The sequence below is a fragment of the Adiantum capillus-veneris genome, chromosome 23 (assembly GCF_014529385.1).
Source record: "Adiantum capillus-veneris isolate H3 chromosome 23, ASM1452938v2, whole genome shotgun sequence".
NCBI lineage: Eukaryota > Viridiplantae > Streptophyta > Polypodiopsida > Polypodiales > Pteridaceae > Adiantum > Adiantum capillus-veneris.
In genome coordinates, this window is record NC_140953.1 from 116,169,088 (window position 1) to 116,175,027 (window position 5,940).

Here is a 5,940-nt window from a genome sequence, read left to right on the forward strand (position 1 = left end):
TTCATGCCATGTTTGCCTTCAAGATGCAAGCGAATGTGATTGCATCTAGAGAGACACCCTCGCTTAACATCTGTTGAAAATAGCACAGAGCTTCTTGGCTTGCCCAGTTGGACATATCCCACAATTAGTGCATTCTAGGAGACAACATCCCGGTTAGGAGTCTGCTCACGCACTTTTTGTGCTTTATGAAGTGCACCGCACTTATTGATACAGGTCGACCAAGACAATGCTAAGCACGACGTTTTCTTTGAACAACCTGAGTCTAACAATATCATTGTGAATTTATGTGTAATGCCACATGCCTTCAAGGTGCAAGTGTACGTGATTGTGTTTAGAGAGATACCCTCTCTTTGCATCTGTTGAAAATAGCCCGGAGCTTCGTGACCCTAACCCTTGCCTTTCCTTCCCCCATTGTAGACCCCCCCTTCACCTTGTCATGTTTTCCTTTTGAGATTCAAGCGAATGTGATTGCATCTGGAGAGACACCCTTGCTTGGCATCTGTCAAAAATAGCACAGAGCTTCTTAGTCCTGCCCAAGTTGGACATATCCTGCAATTAGTGCATTCTAAGAGACAACATCCTAGTTAGGAGGCTCGTTGCGCACTTTTGTGCTTTATGAAGTACACCACATGTGGGATACATGTCAAGCAAGGCAGTGCTAAGCACGGTATTTTCTTTCAACAACTTGAGTCTAATGCAACATGTCATCCTTTGAGGAGTTGGGCCATATTAGCATCTTGTGTAATGCCACATGCCTTCAAGGTGCAAGTGTTTGTGATTGCATTTAGAGAGACGCACTCTCTTTGCATCTGTTGAAAATAGCTCAGAGCTTTGCGACCTTGAAGCTTGCCTTTCCTCCCCCCATTATAGACGCCTATATACAAACGTAGCTATAGACGTCTCCCGTAGATCTCCCCCTTCTTTATGCCATGTTTGCCTTCAAGATGCAAGCAAATGTGATTGCATCTTGAGAGACACCCTCGCTTCACATCTGTGTCGAAAATAGCACAAATCTTCATGGCCGTGCCCCAGTTGGGCATATCTCGCAATTAGTGCATTCCAAGAGACGACATCCCGGTCAGGAGGCTCCTCACACACTTTTTGTGCTTTATGAAGTGCACCACATTTATTGATACATGTCGACCAAGGCGGTGCTAAGCACGACGTTTTCTCTCAGCAACCTCGGTCTAAAATATCATGGTGAGTTCTTATGCCCATATGAGCATGTTGTGTAATGCCACATATGATCTCCCCCTTATCCATGCCTCGAACGTGCTGATGAGCTACCATGCACATGTATGTAGAATGTTGTTGTTGATAAAGGAGAGAGTAACCTTCGATTCTACATGCTGCTCAAAACCAGAGATGCACGCATTGTTAGGTGCATTCGTAACTATGATAGGGGTGTGTTGAGTCAATCTGCACATTGCCACATCAATTAAATGCACTACTTGACAGAGTACATTACAATTGGCACATCTTTTCCATAGGGATGGTAGTAGCATCCACTACGGTGTGCACTTATGGATAATGTTGTTGTTGATAAAGGAGAGAGTAGCCTTTGATCCTATGTGCGGCTCGAAATCGGAGATGCACGCATTGTTTAGGTGCATCACCATGTCATATCTGTTAATGAGAGAACCATGGCTTTGATTGAGCCACGGTATGGTTGGGTTTCTTCATGTAATGCTTATCAATGGGATCTTTCACTATGTTGAGAAGTTGTGCCATGATGTGAGGGTGATAATGCTTGTTTTTGACCCACATGTGGAGGAAGCTATGAAATTACGCTCCAAGGGGCGTGTATTGAGGGTCACTGAGCTGAATAGGAAGCCACTCCGAGATGATTTTTTGCCCTCTGCTTGGCAAGTAGCACATGATCTCAACACGTAGGTAGGGGTGAAGGAGGTGGAAATGGAGCCGCGTGGTCACGCTGGAGGTAGGTGGTCGCAGCGATCGAATGGGAGGAGCAAATTTTTGTGGTTTTGTGGTTTGATTAAATGGTATGTAGGGTTGAATACCGTGATGCCCTTGCTTTGGAAAGTGGAGAAAAAGCCAACATCGCAGGTGGTGGAGACAGAGGAAGGGAGAAAGAGGTGGGATGCTCCATGTGAGCTCCATGAGGGCTGCACCATGGCCGAATCGACCATGCGGACCTCGCACTCCTCTGCAATCTCTCTCTCTCTCTCTCTCTCTCTCTCTCTCTCTCTCTCTCTCTCTCTCTCTCTCTCTCTCTCTCTCTCTCTCTCTCTCTCTCTCTCTCGTGCCACCAATTACCATCAACCATCAACCATCAAGGACGGCACGCCGGCCCTAGCTATTGCACGACTCGCCCACACACTTGCAGTAAACACTCTCTTCCTCTCATGTGCATACACACTTGCGTGCACCTGTGCGCGTGCACGCACACACACATCATGCACGGAAGCAGGAGTGCGCACTAAGTAGAAAAGTGGTATTGGCACCGTATTGCTGGAGTAGGGCATCGATGGCCATCATTGTCAATATAGGAAATGCTACTGAGAGTAGATGGAGGCTGCACACACCTGTGCAAGCAACTCTCTCTCTCTCTCTCTCTCTCTCTCTCTCTCTCTCTCTCACACACACACACACACACACACACACACACACACACACACACACACACACACACACACACACACACACACACACACACAACATGCGTGGAAGTAGGATCCGGTGAGGAGTCAATGTTGCTAGAGTAGGCATCAACGGCGGTCAGTATCACGAGCAACATTACTGAGAGCCTGAGAGGCGCTTATTTGGTGGCACTTGGTAGGGCCTCATTATGTGATTCTCTCTCAAGGCTCTAGTCAAGCAGGGGCCTTTTCGATTGGGCTACACAACAGGCAAGCGAGCAGTAGTGGAGGCTCAGTCCGAACAGCAATATCGAGCCTCTATGGAGATTCAACGTCACCGTGGCCTGGTTCAAACTCTGCTCGACGCCGAGAGAGAGAGAGAGAGAGAGAGAGAGAGAGAGAGAGAGAGAGAGAGAGAGAGAGAGAGAGAGAGAGAGAGAGAGAGAGAGAGAGAGAGAGAGAGAGAGAGAGAGAGAGAGAGAGAGAGAGAGAGAGAGAGAGAGAGAGAGAGAGAGAGAGAGAGAGAGAGAGAGAGAGAGATTCATTATCGTCCTCGGAGGTCACATATGACCCATGGGACCTCGAAAAAAAAAGGGATCATTACAAAACGGGGTTTTCAGAGGGGTACATATCAGTTAAGGACTGAGGGTCCATTGGAAGGAAAAAGAGACAAAAAGGAAATTGTAGATCCTAAGGGGGGTCGGGAGATGGAGGTGTTGGTTTAGGAGTTTGAAATTCTTGGATGATGGCTTTACCGCCTCGATAGACAGCCCATTTACCTTGTTTACGAGCTTCGTGCATCTTCTTGAGCTCACTTGCCTTGAGCTTGAGTTGATTTGGGGTCAATTCCTCGGCAATCCAAAGTGTTCTTCCCTTAAGGAGGCGAGATTGTTGTAGTAGCTTCATTCACGTTTCCTTGTCCTTGAATGTAAGAATACATTGCTTAGGTGGCACTGGTTTGTTCGTATCGTTGATCCAAGAGATAGAATCAGGCTCAATGTGAATTGGTTGGAGAATATCATTGAGCTTGGTGATGGCTTCTTCGAGTGTGTCTTCCTCGGTGCACCATGGGGAGTTGAGCCCTCCAATCCTTACCTTCAATCCAAGAGACTCTTGCAGTCGGTTTTCTTGTAGTGCTTTTTGTATTTGAGTGTCAAGCTGCTTGTGTGTTACCTCATGCATTTGTTTTTGTGATGCCACAACAGTTTCTGTGAGGGAGTCTTCAATCTTCTGGGCTTTTGCAAGTAGATCTTGACTCTCAGCTTCCTTTGTTTCCTCAAGCAACTGCAGGCGTTGCTGAAGCGATTCGTTCTCCTTGATTAACTCTTGGATTTGCACCTCTAGGATTGTGATCCGTGTATCTTGGCGAGCAAAGGGGTCTTTTCTTGGGCCAGCTGCCATCGCAAGAAAGCTCTTGCGGTTGTGGGCTGGGGTACTAGGAGAAGACATGGTCCGGCGGATGCAATCTTGTACACACTGTTAACGTTGGCCACCGGGGACCTTGTGAACAGTCCCTAGGGTTTCACCTCACCAAAAATACAAGGTTAACCTTCGGGTTACCAAAGTCCCTTGAGTAGCAAGTGGCGCGTAAGAACCGGAACTCTGCAGTAGATTCGGTAGCCGGGATGGGCAGCAGATGTGGTAGCCGACCACAGTCGCTCCAGATTCAGTACTCAGCAGATGTGGTGGCCGACCACAGTCGCTCCACAGTCGCGTAGGAATTGGAGCTCTGCAGTGGATTCGATACCCGACCATAGACTGTTGTTAGCATGCAATCGCTCCTGTAGGGTTGAAGTTGTGCGGCCTGTGGGTGCTGAACGAAGCGAGGTCAAAGCGAGGTCAGGCTGTCGAACTGAGGCGCCCGCAGGTTGTCGACCTGAGGTCGGGGGTGTGTGTGTTGTAAGCTGAACGAGGTTGGGGGTGTTTGTGTTGTACGCTGTAGGCCTGATGCGCGCGCACGCTGTCGAGCTGAGGCAAGGGGCAGGGTTGAGTTCCTAACGCCCTCCCAAGGGCTGCCCTCGTCCAAGGGGGGACATGGGTAGCACAGGGCGAGGGCTAGGGTAGAGAGAGAGAGAGAGAGAGAGAGAGAGAGAGAGAGAGAGAGAGAGAGAGAGAGAGAGAGAGAGAGAGAGAGAGAGAGAGAGAGAGAGAGAGAGAGAGAGAGAGAGAGAGAGAGAGAGAGAGAGAGAGAGAGAGAGACTTGGACACTGGAAAGCCCTTGGTCATTGCAGATGGGCAGGGCCGCAGGGGTTTTGAAAACTCCAATGGCAAAAGAGCCGTTGAGTAGAAAGGCCTGGGAAGATGAGCTGAGCAGTGCAAAGCGCACAGTGACATTCTCCTTGGGATGAAAAAAGGTAGCAACGGTTTAGAAAAAGAGTGGTGGTCACGATGCGACAACAGTACTTACACATGAGTTCTTTCTCTCTCTCTCTCTCTCTCTCTCTCTCTCTTCCCTCCGTCTCCGGCGTGAGGCTCAAACTGCACTGGCTGGACTCCTCAAAGGATGACATGTGGAAGGGAAGGGGGAGCCGGAATCCCTCCCCCTTTTATTATAGTATAGATTTTTATTATTTAAAGTCCTTTGCAAGGCCATGGAGTTTCACTCCCGCCCTCTTAAGCTCCCCTTTCCTTTCTACAAAAATGTACACCTAGCCTTATGAGCTTCAAACAATGCTGAACTTTCAAAGCTTTCACGCATTGTATAATGTTTTGCTAAAATCTCACACTTGGCACCTTTATGTATGATTTTCCTTCTAGTCCTGCGATGTACACATTGCATGTTGTAGATTTGTGCAAAGGATTAGAGTTGGATGGTCTTAGAGTCGAATTGGCACTACCTACGCCTAATGTGGGACAATGTCAGCGTGTTGAGAGAGAGAGAGAGAGAGAGAGAGAGAGAGAGAGAGGTGCTTGCCAAAAATATTTTTTTTAATCGAAGAAAATTTAAAATAAATAAGGGCACAATAAAACTCTTTTAAATTTTAGTTTGAAATTTATAAAATTGATGGTATTTATACTGAAAGCTGCAAAAGTTTGTCGATTTTCTTCAAGGCAATCTTGGAATCTAGCCAAAAATTTGTAATTTTAGTGGTAAAAATACACTAAATTATGGTTTATTCCAAACATTGGAAATTTCAAATAGCTCCAAAATGGAAGGGCATGATAGATTTAGAAAAGATGAATGTCCAAGACATCCACGATCACTCTCTCACGACCCCAAGGACATGCTATGCCAAGAGAGGAAGGGTACACCTGCATGGGACAGCGGTATGTGAGAGAGAGAGAGAGAGAGAGAGAGAGAGAGAGAGAGAGAGAGAGAGAGAGGGTGAAGGAGGAAAAA